Source organism: Dermochelys coriacea, chromosome 2 (genome assembly GCF_009764565.3).
Source record: "Dermochelys coriacea isolate rDerCor1 chromosome 2, rDerCor1.pri.v4, whole genome shotgun sequence".
NCBI lineage: Eukaryota > Metazoa > Chordata > Testudines > Dermochelyidae > Dermochelys > Dermochelys coriacea.
In genome coordinates, this window is record NC_050069.1 from 171,909,694 (window position 1) to 171,926,146 (window position 16,453).

At 45.0% G+C, this 16,453-nt stretch overlaps 1 long non-coding RNA gene across 1 annotated transcript; it reads left to right on the top strand.

The window, feature by feature from the left end:
* Positions 1 to 463: 463 nt before the first annotated feature.
* Positions 464 to 16,233, top strand: LOC122458873. Its single transcript, XR_006279174.1, has 3 exons — positions 464 to 475; positions 12,212 to 12,215; positions 15,951 to 16,233. It is a non-coding gene; the product is annotated as an uncharacterized LOC122458873 (long non-coding RNA).
* The last annotated feature ends 220 nt before the right edge of the window (positions 16,234 to 16,453 follow it).

Below are 16,453 nucleotides of genomic sequence, written 5' to 3' on the forward strand. Positions count from 1 at the left end.
CTATTAGAGGGGCCCAGCGCGGGGCTGCAAGGATTAGGGTTGCCTTGAGGGAGCAATTTGAGGCTGAAAGCCACCAGTAATGTCTGGTGCCCTGCACGGGAGTGAAGTGCAGTAGTTCCAATGTTAGTAGGAATCTCTGTTTGCTACGCTGACTTCCAATGCCTGTTTCTTTTCTGGGCTAAGGTATCTTTTCCTTTATGCAATAATAAAGAATGTTTTCAAAGCCAAAAAATCCATTTATTGAAAAGAAACACAACTGCTTGGGAAACAGGGCAAGGGGGTGGGGTGGGGCACGGTACAATCACAGATTTGCATATGTCCTGTTATCATACTCAGCCTTCCTGTCTGGAATGCAGTGCAATGAGTGCTGCACTTCAGAATGGCTATACTGCATGGTGATGGAGGTTGAGTGCCGTGGGTAAGGGTTATAGTTTTCAGGGCTGGGTGGTGAAGCTACAGGTTTTGGAGGCAGCTGGTGGCGGTAAGAACCTGGATGCTGGGGAAAGTGGGTTTGAGGTGACTGGGGGCACAAGGGAAAGAGTTTTGGAGCAAGGGCTGCAAGGGCGGGGCGGGCACGGTAGTGCTCCGCCTGCATGGCTACAAGCGCCTGGATAGAGTCCGCTTGGCGCTCCATTATGCTTATCAGCCAATCAGTGTTTTGATGCCAGAGCACCGTGCTTTTGTGCGGGCATTCCTCATTCTGCTGGCGGATCCTCCTTTCACTGTCCTGCCACTCCTGCACTTTTTGATTTTCATTATTTGAATGCTGCATTACTTCATGCAACATGACTTCCTTGCTTCTACGTGGCCTCTTTCTGATTCTTTGGAGTCTTTTGGCCGGTGATAAAACAGACGGCTGAGATCTCAAGGTTGCATCTGTAAAGGCAAAATGCAACACTTAACAGAGCCAGCATTGGTCACACCAGACAGAGTAACGATTCCCCTGTACTTAAGGGCAAGCACAGTCTACACAATAGCATAATTTCCCCGTCTCAAAGCGAGCGCACATAACCCACGGGAGCTCCAAAATGGTGAGTAAGCACAGGGTCAAGCGTGACTGATTGTTTCACTGAAAACTGATTGTTTTCATTGTACTGTCCTTGGGGAGAGCCAGCAGTGGCAGGAGGCCCCTATACTGAACACTGTCCCCACATTTTCCACCGGAGTTCATCCTGGCAGATATCTCGCTGCTGAGGGTGACCTGGGAAGCAAGGGAGGGTCTTCTAATACAATGCAGCTTCCGACCTGGCCCATATGCAGCTTGCCTGTGTGCAGCAATGGTCCCCCCGCCCCTCACAGCACAGTGGCATGAACAAGTTAGCCTTACTGGGACAAGGACCACAGTGGCTCTCCCGAGAAACTTGCACAAGCGCATTGCCCAAGTTCTGGATGAGACCTTTGAAGAGATCACTGAGGCCGATTACCACGATGTGAGAGAGCATATCAACGCCCTATTCCACATCTAGGCATGCATGAAGCCCTAACCCTCCTTGCCCCAAGAGCCCGCACCGAATAACTTCCTTCCCCAAATAAAAGCCGCTTACCTGGAATCTCCTCTGGTGTTTGTCCTTCCCCAAGCACTGGCTGCCGCGACAGGCTACCTTCCTCCTGGCTTGAGAACAGCTCCTGGCTGCGTGCATCTCGGGATTCCGGGGTGTCTTCCTCTGCCTCAGCACCCTCGCTCCCGCTTTCCTCCTCCTCCTCCTCCTGCCTTTTTGAACTGGGCTCTGAAGTGTCCATGGTGGTACTCGGAGTGGAGGTGGGGTCGCCCCCAAGTATTGCGTCCAGTCTTTGTAGAAACAGCAGGTTGCAGGGGCAGCACCGGAGCGGCTGTTTGCCTTGCGGGCTTTGCGGTAGGCATTCCGCAGCTCCTTCACTTTAACCCTGCACTGCAGAGCATCCCGGTCATGGCCCTTTTCCATCATGTCCCTTGATATCTGCCCATAGCTCTCGTAATTCCTACGGCTAGAGCACAGCTGGGACTGGACAGCTTCCTCCCCCCAAAGACTGATGAGGTCCAGCACCTCGCCATTGCTCCATACTGGGGATTGCCTGGCATGTGGAGGCATGGTCACCTGGAAAGTTGCACTGAGAGCACTCTACGCCTGGCTGAGCAAACAGGAAGGGGATTTTGAAAATTCCCAGATAATTTAAAGGGCGAGTCTGATGGTTGGTTACCTGAGGGCAAGGCAGTAGAGTTCAAAGTGATGACCAGAGTGGCGAGAACAGACATTGTGGGACACTTCTGGAGGCCGATCAGAGCGCATTAATAGACCAGGGTGTCCATACTGGCGCCGTGGCGCTCCAGTGGGGGCACACAAAACGTTATTCTACTTGCCGAGGTGAAGTACCAGCAGCGCTCTAGCTGCAGAGTCAGAGCGCTCTACGTGCCTTGTCAGTGTGGATGGGTAGTGAGCTGGTGCGCCCGGGGCTCCTTTACTGCGCTCTAACTTGCAAATGTAGCCAAGCCCTTAGTTTCCCAGACCTGAAGAAGAGTTCTTTGAAAGCTTGTCTCGCTCACCAACAGAAGTTGGTCCAATAAAAGATATTACCTTGCCCACCATGTCACCCTACCAGTAGTGACCTTTTTTTAAAAAAGCATGTATAATTTTGTTCATTAGTAAGATTTAAAATTGCAACAGCACAAATGTTCAAATTAGTTTTATGGAGACTCAAACTGATTTTTTTTTAAATCAAGTGATTTAAATCAACTATTCAAATTGCCTTGATTGAAATCACTCCACCCTTCATCAGGTCCATCTGGAGCATTTATGTGGTCCTCTGGGCTTACTTAAATTGTGCAGCTTCCCAGCTTTCATTTAAAACCAAACTTTCAAGCTCTCATGGTTACAAAGAAACTCTTCCAAGGGTGAACCAAGTGTAAACAAATGCAGTGTTGTCCTCCATGTCTGCAGACAGCTTGACTCAATAGCTCCAAGAGGTGTGAACTCCCCTAACCTCCACTAATTGGGGTGTAAAGTGAGAGGCCACTTTAAATGTCAGTGTTAACTATTTGATTGCTGATTGTATTGGTTTTAATGGAGCAGGAGGATGACAATGAAGCCCATGCAGAGTGCAAATTGGGAGCTGCTAAAGGAAAGAGAAAGAAAGAAAGAAAGAAAGAAAGAAAGAAAGAAAGAAAGAAAGAAAGAAAGAAAGAAAGATGGGAACAGGGAGAAAGAAGAAGGGAGGAAATAGCAGAAATGATCAGAAAAATATAGAATCATAGAAATGTAAGGCTGGTGGCTCTAAAGAGGAACAATAGTGGATGTTGCAAAGAGGCACTTAAACTGTTTTAATAACTAAAAGTTTAGTTACTACAAAAAGGCCACATACTACCCACTATCTTTGTGCAAAACTCACAGGGACCCCAATCAGCGGTTTGCTATGGACTCAGCGCAGTGCAGTATGTGTTCCTACACTGGACCATTATTGAAAATGGAATTCAGCTCTCCTTCCATACAGGAGGAGTTTGATTCCCCAGGCCTAGAAAGAACTCAGAGAGAGCAAGAGAGAGGAGGAATCCTCAGTGGCAGTCCCTGGCTGGCTCACAAAAAATAGTGTTTTGCAGACAGCACATGCATTGAGAGTGAAATTCAGCTCTCTACAAAGGAACCACACACAGTGTGCTGGTGTGCTGCACAAAGGTGAATGTTTGATCATTTGTACACTATCTTTACTGCCATTATCTACTCTATTTTAGTCAATTGTTTTTCACTCCCTTAAAAAGTATTTACTTAATGTTAACATACGTGATTGTTTTTTCTCTCTTTTGTTAAGAACAGGAATTAATTTTTCTAATTATTTTGGCATTTATGGTTACCAATCACAGTCATGTACGTAACTCACTAACTTTTGACTTCATCATTACTATTAGTATGGGACTTGGAAGGAACCGCATTTATTTTCATACAAATTTTGTTATTTTAAAGATATAATTAAAAATACAATTTGAAAATAAGCAGCCTTCATCTGCACAGTGTCTAAAGTTATGTGTTTAGGTCATTTTTTTTTTTTAAACTGGCAGTGCTAAGGTGAGTACACGCTAAATTTACATTCTAGAAGGATACTATTATTTGATTTCAAGTATCAAGGGGTAGCCGTGTTAGTCTGTATCCACAAAAACAACAAGGAGTCCGGTGGCACCTTAAAGACTAACAGATTTATTTGAGCATAAGCTTTCGTGGGTAAAAACCTCACTTCTTCAGATGCATGGAGTGAAAATTACAGATGCAGACATAAATATACTGGCACATGAAGAGAAGGGAGTTACCTCAAAAGTGGAGAATCAGTGCTGACAGGGCCAATATGATCAGGGTGGATGTAATCCACTCCCAATAACAGATGAGGAGGTGTCAATTACAGGAGAGGCAAAGCTGCTTTTGTAATGAGCCAGCCACTCCCAGTCCCTATTCAAGCCCAAATTAATGGTGTTATATTTGCAAATGAATTTTAGTTCTGCTGTTTCTCTTTGAAGTCTGTTTCTGAAGTTTTTTTGTTCAAGTATAGCTATTTTCAAATCTGTTATAGAATGTCCAGAAAGATTGAAGTGTTCTCCTACTGGCTTTTGTATGTTACCATTCCTGATGTCTTATTTGTGTCCATTTATTCTTTTACGTAGGGACTGTCCGGTTTGGCCAATGTACATGGCAGAGGGGCATTGCTGGAACATGATGGCATATATCACATTAGTAGATGTGCAGCTGAATGAGCCTCTGATGATGTGGCTGATGTGGTTGGATCCTCTGATGGTGTTGCTAGAGTAGCTATAGGGACAGAGTAGGCATCGAGGTTTGCTACAGGGATTGGTTTCTGGGTTAGTGTTTCTGTGGTGTGGTGTGTAGTTGCTGGTGAGTATTTGCTTACAGACAGTCCCCCAACCTGAAGCAAATACTGACCAGCAACTACACACCACACCACAGAAACACTAACTCCATATCCCCCTCAGCTGCTCCATATCCCCCCATGGCGAGGCGCATCCCACACCCAGTGCTGTGCAGAGAACCAGCCCCTGGTCGGAGCACTCAGCTCACTAACAGCCTGGCCAACAGGTTCCTTCCTTCCCCCACTGCCTCTGGCTGGGCCAGTGTCCCGGGAAAGCCCAAGATCCTCCAGCCCAGGGCACTGGCCAGGAGGAGCCAAGTCCTGCATCTGCCAAAGCCCCCGCGCAGTGCTGGCCCAGGGAAACCTCTCCGTCCCTCAGTGGCTGGGTTGGAGAGGGGACTAAGGAAATGCTGAAGTGGGTATAGCTCCCCCTGTGTTACCCCTCTTTGTAAAATTATAATGTGGTATAAAACTGTCCCCCCACCCCCATCACACCCGTCCTCCCTAAATGGTGCCCCTGAGAGGCAGTAGCTGGGTTGATGGAAGAATTCGTCCAGTGACCTAGCCACATCTACACTGGGCATTAGGTCAACCTAATTAGAGTGCTCATGGATGTACATTTTTCACACCCCTGCGTGACATAGTTAGGGCAATCTAATTTTTCCATGTAGACCAGGCCAAAGGAGGTCAGTATCATTTCCGTTTTACAAATGGGGATTCTGAGGCATGTAGTGTTGAAGTGACTTGCCCAAGGTCAGTTCAGTGCTCTGTCTGGTATACCACTCTGAAAATAATGTAGAGAGGAGAAATAGGAAATAGGCAATAGGAAACTATTGGAAGGAGGAAGTGTGTGTGCGGGGGCATAAAACCTTCTGCTTTGACTGAGTTGGTGTTATGTTGACCTTCTTCTCAAGACAATCCGCCTGTGAAAGCATAGTTGTTAAGGCTATAGGAAAAGCTTGAAGTGAGGGGAGGGGTTTGAAAATATGGGCTTCAAGAGACCCACTGTAGGGACCTACCATCAAAGAAATAGTTGCGGGTGATAAGAAGCAAGGGTGGAACACGCAAACAGAAAATGAATACCACTGGGGACTCCACCCTGGTGGTTGTCTGATATGTTAATAAACTAGAATATCTGAATAATGTATCCAAAAAAAAGTTGTCCTAAATTCAGCTCTCCTGAATGGCCTTAACAGGTTTAAGGGAGATGAATGTCATACTTAGGGTATGTCTTCACTCTCAGCACGTGCTGCCGCAGCAGCGCTTTAACATGGCTGTGTAGTTGTGGCACCAGCACTGGGAGAGAGCTCTCCCAGCAATGTAAAAAAACCCACCCCCACAAGGGAAGTAGCTCCCAGCACTGGTGCATCGTCTACACTGCCACTTTACAGTGCTGAAACTTGCAGCACGCGGGGTTGTTTTTTCACTCCCCTGAGAGAGAAAGTTGCAGCGGTTTAAAGTGTCAGTGTGGACAAGGCCTTAGTCATCTGTACTTTATTATTCGGCCTCGGGAAAGCATATTATCAGGACAGAATCTTTGGCTACATCTGGTGGAATGACCTCTCCTTCTTCCACTGCCCCCAACAACAATTAATCCCTTCAGCTGCCTTTGTATACATACCTCTGAAAGACAATGGCCATATTTTATGGTCATAATGGTTGGATGAAAAACACTGGTGCACCAATGTCATGCTGAAGTAAATAGTAGGTACAGGGTTCACAGATATACTGGACAGGGAGACATAGCCCACAATGAGGTAAGGTAAGGTTTTTGTTTTTTGTTTTTATTATTATTTTTATTTTTTTCTTGAATACATTTTAAGTGACCTTTCATTGATGCATGTTCATTTTGTGGGATGAAGGGTTAACAAAAAAAACAAAAATCCAACATCATTCAATTTAGTATCTAAAAGGAAGAGGAGCCATCAGAAAATGTGGGAACACAAAAGCAGTAGGCATTTAAGATGATCAAAATGGTGAAAATAGAATTAACTTTGCACAGAGATATTGCTGTACTTGTGTTTTATTCATTACTTTCTCCTGTGATCATCCAACCTTATGCTTTCAATATACATCAGCGTTTCTCCAACTGGGGTCCCCAAGGGAACTCCAGGGAGTCTGCTGACACCGCTGATCAATTCCTCCCTCTCCCTCCCTCAACTCCTCCACCTCCCTCTTTTTCCCGGAGGCTGCTGAAGCCAAACCGGGAGATTTTAGTTCGGGATGGGCAAACTTTTTGGACCAAGGGCCACATCGGGTTGCAAAAGTGTATGGAGGGCCAGGTAGGGAAGGCTGTGCCCCCGCAAAGAGCCTGGCCCCTGCCCCCTATCCGCTCCTCCCACTTCCCAACCCCTGACTGCCCCTGTCAGAACCCCCGACGCATTCAACCCCCCCGCTCCTTGTCCCCTGACCGCCCCCTCCCGAGACCCCCCGCCCCTAACTGCCCCCCCGGGACTCCACCCCCTATCCAACCCCCCCCCGTTACCTGTCCCCTGACTGCTCCCCAGGATCCTTTGTCCCTTATCCAACCCCCTGCTCCCCACCCCCTTACCACGCCTCTCAGAGCGGCACGACTGGCTTTTTGGAAAGCCTGGGAGGTGGGCGGGTGCAAGCCCCACTGCCTGCACAGCCGCGTAGCTGTGGGGGCAAGGGGGCAGCAGGGGAGGGGCCGGGGGCTAGCCTCCCCAGCCGAGAGCTCAAGGGCCGGGCAGGACGGTCCTGCGGGCCATAGTTTGCCCACCTCTATTTTAGGTGCTAAAAATCCAGTGGTGCAGCGGGGCTAAGGCAGGCTCCCTGCCTGCCCTGACTCTGTGTGACTCCTGGAAGTGGCGGGCATGTCCTTGCAGCCCCCGGGGAGAGTGGGGTCTCCATGCACTGTCTCCGCCCTGAGCGCGGACTCCACAGTTCCCATTGGCCGGGAACTGTGGCCAATGGGAGTTGTGGGGGCAGTTCCTATGGGCAGGGACAGCACACAGAGACCTCCTGGCCCCCCTGCCTAGGAGCCACTGCCAGAGAGATGTGCCAGTCACTTTTGGGAGCCGCCCGAGGTAAGCACTACTCTGCGGGAGTCTGCACTCCATCCCTCATCCCAACCCCCTGTCCCAGCTCCTCCTGCACCCAAACTCTCTCCCAGAGCCTGCACCCCTCCTGCACCACACCCAAACTGCCTCCCAGAGGTCGCACCACCTCCTGTATCCCAACCCCCTGGTGAAAGTGAATGAGGGTGGGGGAGAGTGAGTGATGGAGGGAGCAGGGATGAAGTGAGCGGGGGGCAGGAAGAGTTGAGGTGGGGCCTTGGGGGAAAGTGGCGGCAGGGCTTGGGACTGAACGGGGAGGCAGTTGGGGGGTCCCCAACATTTTAAAATAAAAATGGGTGTCCTCGGGTTTTAGAATCACTGATATACATCACATCATTGAAAATGTCAAGCATCAAAAGCAAAAGACTAGTCAAGTGAAGCAGTAGGAGTGGAGAAAGAACAAAGAAATCTGTAACTGACTGTGATCAATTAATTATAAATTCCACTGCAATCGGACCAGCCAGAAGTTATAGTGGTCACACTAAGTATATATAGTCCTGAAATTGTTATATTTTTCAGCTTATGGTAGTTTTTCAGATAGCCACTTTAAATTATAATATCTTTATATCATTCATTTCAAATGTAATATAATAAATATATTTAAAATGTAAATGCATTTATTTTCATGTGAATTCCTCAGTTTGAGATAACTGTGTGCTGCATTATGGGTAAATGATATGTAAATTAGCACAGCAAAGTACAAATGGAAGATTACAAAAGATGGGCTCAAATTCATGCCTTTAGGCTTTTAAATTCAGTGAAGCAACCTAATTTCAATTATAGAGACACTAAAGGGTTATTAATTGCTCCCAGACTGTCTGAAAAATATAGTTTTTTACCTAACAAATGAAAAGTTTAGAATCAATCATATGTGGATTAACAAAGTCGAAAGTTTGCACTTCTGCATTCAGGAGACATCCAGGGACATACACATATTGTGCATCTTATAACACAGCAAATTCCTTTGTTTATACAGAGCAGGAGAAGCGTAGGGGAAGCTTTTCACCAGGAATTGCTTACTGCTGTACAACTGATCAGCATGTAAACTGAGGAGCAGGGGAGAAGGATAATAATGTCTCTGGCTCCAACGGAATTCATCCCCTCTCTGGCTATTGGAAAGCCATTCCTGCCAGGCATAATTTCAGTCTCTGGTTAATAAAGATGCTTCAAAGCAGCACTTTTTAAATGTATTTATTTTGCTACTGGAGTGAGCCAAATTGCATCAAAAATCATATTCAGAGAGCTCTTTTAAGGGAGGACACCCCCAAGTCTATTGCCTAAGGGACATGATAACAGTGTTCAAGTACATAAAAGGTTGGTACGAGGAGGAGGGAGAAAAATTATTCTCTTTAACCTCTGAGGATAGGGCAAGAAGCAATGGGCTTAAATTGCAGCAAGGGCAGTTTAGGTTGGACATTAGGAAAAACTTCCTAACTGTCAGGTTATAATTGCCTAGGGAGGTTGTGGAATCGCCGTTATTGAAGATTTTTAAGAGGAGGTTAGACAAACACCTGGTAGCAATGGTCTAGATAATATTTAGGATATGTCTATACTGGCACTTCGTCAGCAAAACTTTTGTCATCAGGGGTATTAAAAAAACACACACACCCTGAACAACAAAAGTTTTACCAGTGAAAAGCACTGGTGTGAACAGTGCTTTCTCAGCAGGAGCGCTCTTGTGCCTTTCGTGGGGGGTTGGAAATTTTTTGTCTGCAGGAGGGAGCTGCACGGCTGTAGCAGCACAGCCATGTCACTAAAAGCCTCATAGTGTAGCCATCGCCTTAGTCCTACCTTGAGTTCAGGGGACTGGACTAGATGACCTCTCCAGGTCCCTTCCAGTCTTACGATTCTATGTTTAGTCCCTCAGCCATTGGACGTTACTCAGTTTGAACCCTCTTGCTGCGATGCAAATCCTTCTGTTTGTCATTCTCCCAGTGCTTCCAGAAAACACCACTCTGGCAGTTAGGTGAATTTTGACAGGATCTGCTAAATCCCAAAGTATCTTCATTCTTTCTTATATGAAACTTTATTTTAGTTGCAAGCTCAAATCAAAACAAAGCCGTTTGGTTTTACGCAAACCTATTTATTTTTTTTAAAAAGAGCCAGGTTCTAAGCTCAGTTACATCAGAGAATCGCCACAGAATTCAGTGGAGTTATTTTGGATTTACAACAGTGTAACTGAGATCAGAATTTAACCCAAAAATATTTGAAATATTTCTTTAAACTTCTTACAAGACACTCTGCCCCTTGGACTCCTCCTCTCTTCTTTGTGCTGGAATAGGTTCATATCAGATAGGCTCATATAAACCTGCCTTTTTCACTTGAAAAGAAAACAAACAAAAATATGTTTGAGAGGAAAAAGCCGTGCAGCTTGTGTATAGGCTCATCTAGCTAAATCCCTCTCCCTTTCAGATGCTTGTTTCAGGACTCAGTCCTTGAAAGATGCCAAGTGCCCCCAACTCTCCTCAAAGTCAGCAGGGATTGAGAGTTCTCAGCATCTTGCAAGGTTGGACCCTCAATCAGTAGATTGTAGAGCAACACCCCATCCTCAAAGCAAAATGCTCCCACAGTCCAATTTTCCTCTTTCACTCATCCAGTCCCTGACCCATTCATCTCAAAATTGTTCCATTTTCTCTCCTACTTCACTATATCCCCACCCACCTTTGTTTGTTGTCATTAATCCTTATACTATCTGCCTACCTTAGATTGCAAACATTTTAGGGAGGAGACATTGTCCTCTTATGTGGCAGGAGCCAATTTCAGCCCTGAAGAAAGCAAATTTGACCTCAGTGGATTGTATTTGTATTTAATATTTCCAAGGTCTGTGGTGTGCCTGCTGGGTGTAAAACACCAGGTATACCTATGGTGCTAGCCCAAATAATTACATTCACAAATTAAGTTCCTGTACTATCAAGCCAAATAGGTTCAGAACTAAAACTGGCTGAAAAATTTCCAGTGGAACAATCTTCCATCAGAAAATGCCATTGCCTTAAAATCCAAACTGTCTGTGGGACCGTGTTGATTTCAACAAATTTTTCTTTTGAAAAAGAACATTGAAATGCAGTTTCAAATCTTTCAACCTTATCAGAATAAAACATTTTGATTTTTCATTTGAAATTAATTCATATTGTGAAGTTTATTTTATTTTATGTTATATGGTCAATTATATTATTTAAAATAAAAAGGGAACAAAACATTTGTATTTGATTAAATTGATTGTTTCATTGGACCTAAAACAATTTTTCCCCAAAAATGTCATTTAATGGAAAATTTCAAAATCAGAACAAAACAAATGTCGAAATTCCAGAATTTCCACTTCCTGCACAGCTCTACTTAGAAATAGTCTCTCTCCCTGCCTCCACTCTTGGTATCTGTAAATCCCTTTAAAGAGCTCGTAATGGGAGCCTTCCTTCTCTTCCTTCCACCCTATAACCTCAACTTTCTATCCAATCCAGTCCTGAAACTGCCAGTCCTTCTATCCACCATCTTTCTGCTGAGCTAGGCCATTCCAGTTAGTGGCAACACAATGTTTTTTTGCTTGGAGGAAGAGGCAACCCAAAAAGCAAATTAGATGAAGGGTGGCCTTGATCTAGAAAACTATTAGGCTTTGTGGAAGGTGAAGGCTTTGTGACTATGCTGTTTCCCTTGGGGGGCAAGTCTGCTGCCTTCATGTGACACCCCCATGAGGAATGAAAAGCAAACCAAAAATACACAAAATGCAAAATCAGAGCTAAAGGATCTCTTTATCTAGTTCCGATACTTATGCTAGCTCAGTGTTTCTCAACCTTTTTCATACCAGGGACCGGCTTGCTACCTTTTTAAATTGTGTCAGAGAAATCTCAGAGACTGGCGCCAGTCCACAGACCAGTCATTGAGAAACACTGTACTAGATGATACTATAGATATTTTTCCAACAGTCCAAGTATTAGTAGTAGTAGTAGTAGTTGTAAATGATGATTTAGTTGGTGTTGGTCCTGCTTTGAGCAGAGGATTGGACTAGATGACCTTCTGAGGTCTCTTCCCACCCTAATATTCTATGATTCTATTAAATGCATTTCTCAAAGCACTCATCCCCATAGCACTGAATCATTAATGGGCATGCAGCATACTCCAGAATGCCACAGATTTAGAAGGTGATCAGATACCATGATGATGAGATTAGAGATGAAGCCATTGCATTTTCCGGGGGAAGTGGAGTCTGGAAAGAGAAATGTCCATAGTGTGAAAGTCCTACAGCCACTGTTTGGACCAGCTAAACGTTCCCAGTCACTGGCAATGGGGAGTCATGAACTCTCTTGCCATAGCTACAGCAAGGTGGGTTGAGGGAAGTCCTTTAGCTGAATGCCTAGGGCACTTTCACTGTGCACAATGGTGGCAGAGACATTGGAAGTATTATCCTCCCCCAGCCTGGCACAAGGGGCATTTTATTGGATTTGGAAACTACACAGTGATACTAAATTCAGCCAAGTTTGTGCAGTCACAATGAAAAGCAAACTTTTAGAGGACAAAATTAATTGAGCCTTGGTGATAATGCTCTTTCCTTCTCCCTTCTCCCCCACCTGCAGGTGTAAATCCAGGTTCTCATATCCAAAACACAAAGCAAGTCCTGTTTAAATAGTCCATATTCTGTTACATGCAGCCAAAAGCAAGTCAAAAGTTAACACTTTTAGCTGGTAACCAACTTAAATTAAAAATTTTTCAACAGTCCAAGTATTATTATTAGTTTATGTTTGTATGTGTTTAATTAAACCTTTGCTCAATATTTGTAAAGCCCAACCGTTGTTCTGTTTATGAATAAATGCTGACATTAAGGGAGAAAGAAAATGCAATGCTGAACATTTATCTAAGAAACTCATTTGGATCATAAGGACAAATGGTAATTTTATTTTTTTCAGTATTTCGTGTACAGGTGGAAGCAAAAAGTAAGGAATTACTTTGTAGACTGCTTAGCTTTTACGTGATAATTTGCTTTATGAGCCAGCATTTTCATGGTCTAAAACAAGAGAGCTATTCAGCACTGATAACTTAAGATCACAACTCTTCAGTGTCTGAAGCTGCTTGGAAAAGAGGGGAAAATAAGCTACTGTACCAAGGGATTCCATTTTGAATGGTTATTTTATTGTATTTTATTTGGCCTCTATTTTGGGTTCTGCTCAGTGTGTTCTATTGATCGTCAGTGAGCCTCCCACGAATACCATTGCATCATTGATTCTGTCGGCTTCTCTTTCCTTCCCCAGGGCTTATTAATAAGCATCGCTGAGTACCAGACATTTGTCCAGTGTTTTCTATAGTGATGGACTCAAGCCATGAATATCAGCTTTTGAATTCAAACAGTCCCAGGTTCAGTGATGTTCAGATGTAGGGGTTTGACAATGGCTAAACAGTTGGTGTTCTGTGGTTGCTGCCTATTATGCTAGTCATGTGTGTTCCACTACTGTCCTGTCCTCCCCTAGTTAGCTTGTTTTACCCACCTGTTGTCTTGTTACTAAATTGTAAACTATGTACAGCAGGGACAGCAGTTTTTTGGGGGTGGGTGGTTTTGGCCCGGATACTCAAAGGGATTTAGGTTGAGCATTGCTGCACCTAACTTTTAGATGCCTAGAAAAATCACAGCAACAACATTGTGCTTCCCAAAAGCAGCATGCTAGGTGGGGAACCGCCTAAGCTAGCCTGTGGGAGACAATCAGGGGCGTGCCTTAACCACTGGCCTATGGAATATTTTGATGGGGTGGAGGGGTCTCCTAGTGAAGTTGTTCCACTTTAGTTAAATGAATAATTAAATATTAATTGGGCTAGCAAAAGTTTGAATGACCTTATAGCCCAGTGTTTAGGGCACCGCACTTGTGAGAAGGCAAATCGTGGTTCAAATCCCTCCTCTGCCTGAGGAGGAGGGGAACCTGAACCAGGGGTGTCCCACATCCCAGCTGACTCCCCTAACCAGTCAGGTTATAAGAAAGGTTCCTCCACACCAGCCTCTGGCTGTTTTGTATGAACTCACCTGAAGGGACTTGTCACACTGCCTGGTATGGGACAAAGCTAAGTCTCAGGTCAGACTGCCAGAATACAGGACATGTATACCCCAGACTGGTGGTATACTCTACCACAAGATGTCACCAAGCCAGTAACACATTGTGCTTCCAAAATACTATACTAGTTATTGTGAAGCCACTGACAGTCCCCATCAGGCCCTCTAGCCCCTCATGCACCACTCAGACAAACCAGATTTCTGTGATAAATGATTATTAAAACCAGAAATCACATATATTAGTTTCTTCCAGCTCCAGAGAGCCAGCCGCTGACCCCAGGTCAGAGTATACTTCAAAGTACACTTCAGAGTATACTTATTTTCTACCTCAAAAGCCAGTCCTTTAGTAAACTGAAAACTAAAGGTTTATTAATATAAAAAAGAGAAGAGAGTTATTCAAATATTAAAATGAATCCTATACATCAGTGGTTCTCAAGCAGGGATACACGTACCCCAGGGGAACGCAGAAGTCTTCCAGGGGGTACATCAATTCATCTAGATATTTGCTTAGTTTTACAACACTAAAAACACTAGCGAAGTCAGTACAAACTAAATTTTCATACAGGCAATGACTTACTTATACTGCTCTATATACAGTACTATACACTGTACTGTAAGTACAATAGTTATATTTCAATTGAATTATTTTATACTGATATGTTAAAAATGAGAAAGTAAGCAATTTTTCAGTACTAGTGTACTGTGACACTTTTGTATTTTTATGTCTGATTCTGTAAGCAAGTAGTTTTAAAATGAGGTGAAATTTGGGGGTACATGACAAATCAGACTCCTGAAAGGGGTACAGTAGTCTGGAAAGGCTGAGAACCACTGCTATACGTTACTGTTGATTTCAGAGTCTGTAGATCAGGGTGACAGCAGTGATGTTCAATTTGCTAGCTTGCAATAAGTCTCCCTGCTTCATCCCAAATATTGGGGTCCTCGGTCCATTGTTCAAAGCACAGAGTTAGAGTGGAAGATGTATATTATCTAGCCCAGCAGCATTTTCAAGGAAAATGTAATGCAGCTTGAGGCTTTATTATCTGTTCCACAGAGCCTAATCTGAGGTGGATATACCCTTTGAAGATAATGGAAATAGATCCTAAAAGTATTTGATTTCTGCAAGCCCAATTTAAGATTAAAATTGGCTTCTGTTATAACCCCATTTTTGCAAACCATTACTCACCTGAGTAGCCCCATTCACTTCAAACAATATTAACTCTCTCTGACACTACCCACATACTGTATATTTAGGTTTGCATTTAACGATCTTAGTAGTAATCAAAATATTTGGTGGGCATTGTGGGTGAGCTAATGTTGCTATGGAGACCTTTTCATTTCCTGGATTTTATCAGTAAAATTATTGTTGCTTTCACACAGTTACTTGCATTTAATGACTATAGACTCTGCACCAGGAAAAAGATGGGAGAGATTCTATAATTTATCCCCAGTTGTTTTCTACATAAACACCATCACATAATATTTATTTCTTCTTCGAGCGATTGTTAATGTCCATTTCAAGCAGGTCTGTGCGCGCCGCGTGCATGCCAGCCAGAAGATTTTTCCCCCTAGCAGCATCCGTAGGCTCGGCCTGGGTGCCCCCTGGAGTGGCGCCTTCATGGCGCCCAATATAGGGACCCGCCGACCCTCCCACCCCCTCAGTTCCTTCTTGCCTCCTGTGACGGCTAGCTGGAGCTTTGCTCGCTCTTACAGCAAGCGCCTTAGCAGCATCTTTTGTTCCTAGTGCACATAGTTCAATAGTTGTTCTCTATAGTTGTACTTTTTTCATATAGTTAGTAGTGGTTTGTTAGATAGTTCATTTTCCCCTTTGGAGGATCTCCAGGGTTTAAACTCTGTGAGTCCTGTGGAAAGTTTATACCCAAGAGTGATCCTCACTCGTCTTGCCTGCAGTGCCTCGGTGAGACTCATCAAAAGGACAAGTGCCGCATTTGCAAGGGTTTCTGCCCAAGAACCCTTAAGGACAGAGAGCAGAGACTAAAACTCCTGCTCATGGAGAGGGCATTGAGACCACAATACAATCCGGGACCCAACGACCCGGCACCGAGCACATCCTCTTTGGTGCACAGTGCTCCGATGCCAACGGCGCGCAAAATGGGCCCAGCTAAAGACTCTAAAGCCCACCGGCACCGCCACACCTCGGGCCATAGGGCGTCAGCCTCAGTTTGGCAGCGCTCTCCATCTCCGGTGCCGGTAAAGAAGAAGAGGCCGGTGAGGGACCAATTGCCCCCCTTGAAACCTAAGGGGCCGGCGGCGTCTGCGAGTGGCTTGGGACACACTGCCTCCGCCTCGCTTCCATCCAGGGTTTCGTTGACTCTTGCCCCGGCCGGGCTCTAGTCCGAACCCTCCTCAGTCCCCAGACCATCTGGTGGACATACAACCACCATCGACGCTGGAGGCATTAGAGGCGGCAACGGACCTCATGCACCTCCCGGTGCCATCCTCCCCCCAAAGGAGGGACAAATCTCCGGTGACCGCACGCCCCCTGTTCCACTCCGGGGTAAGCCAACCA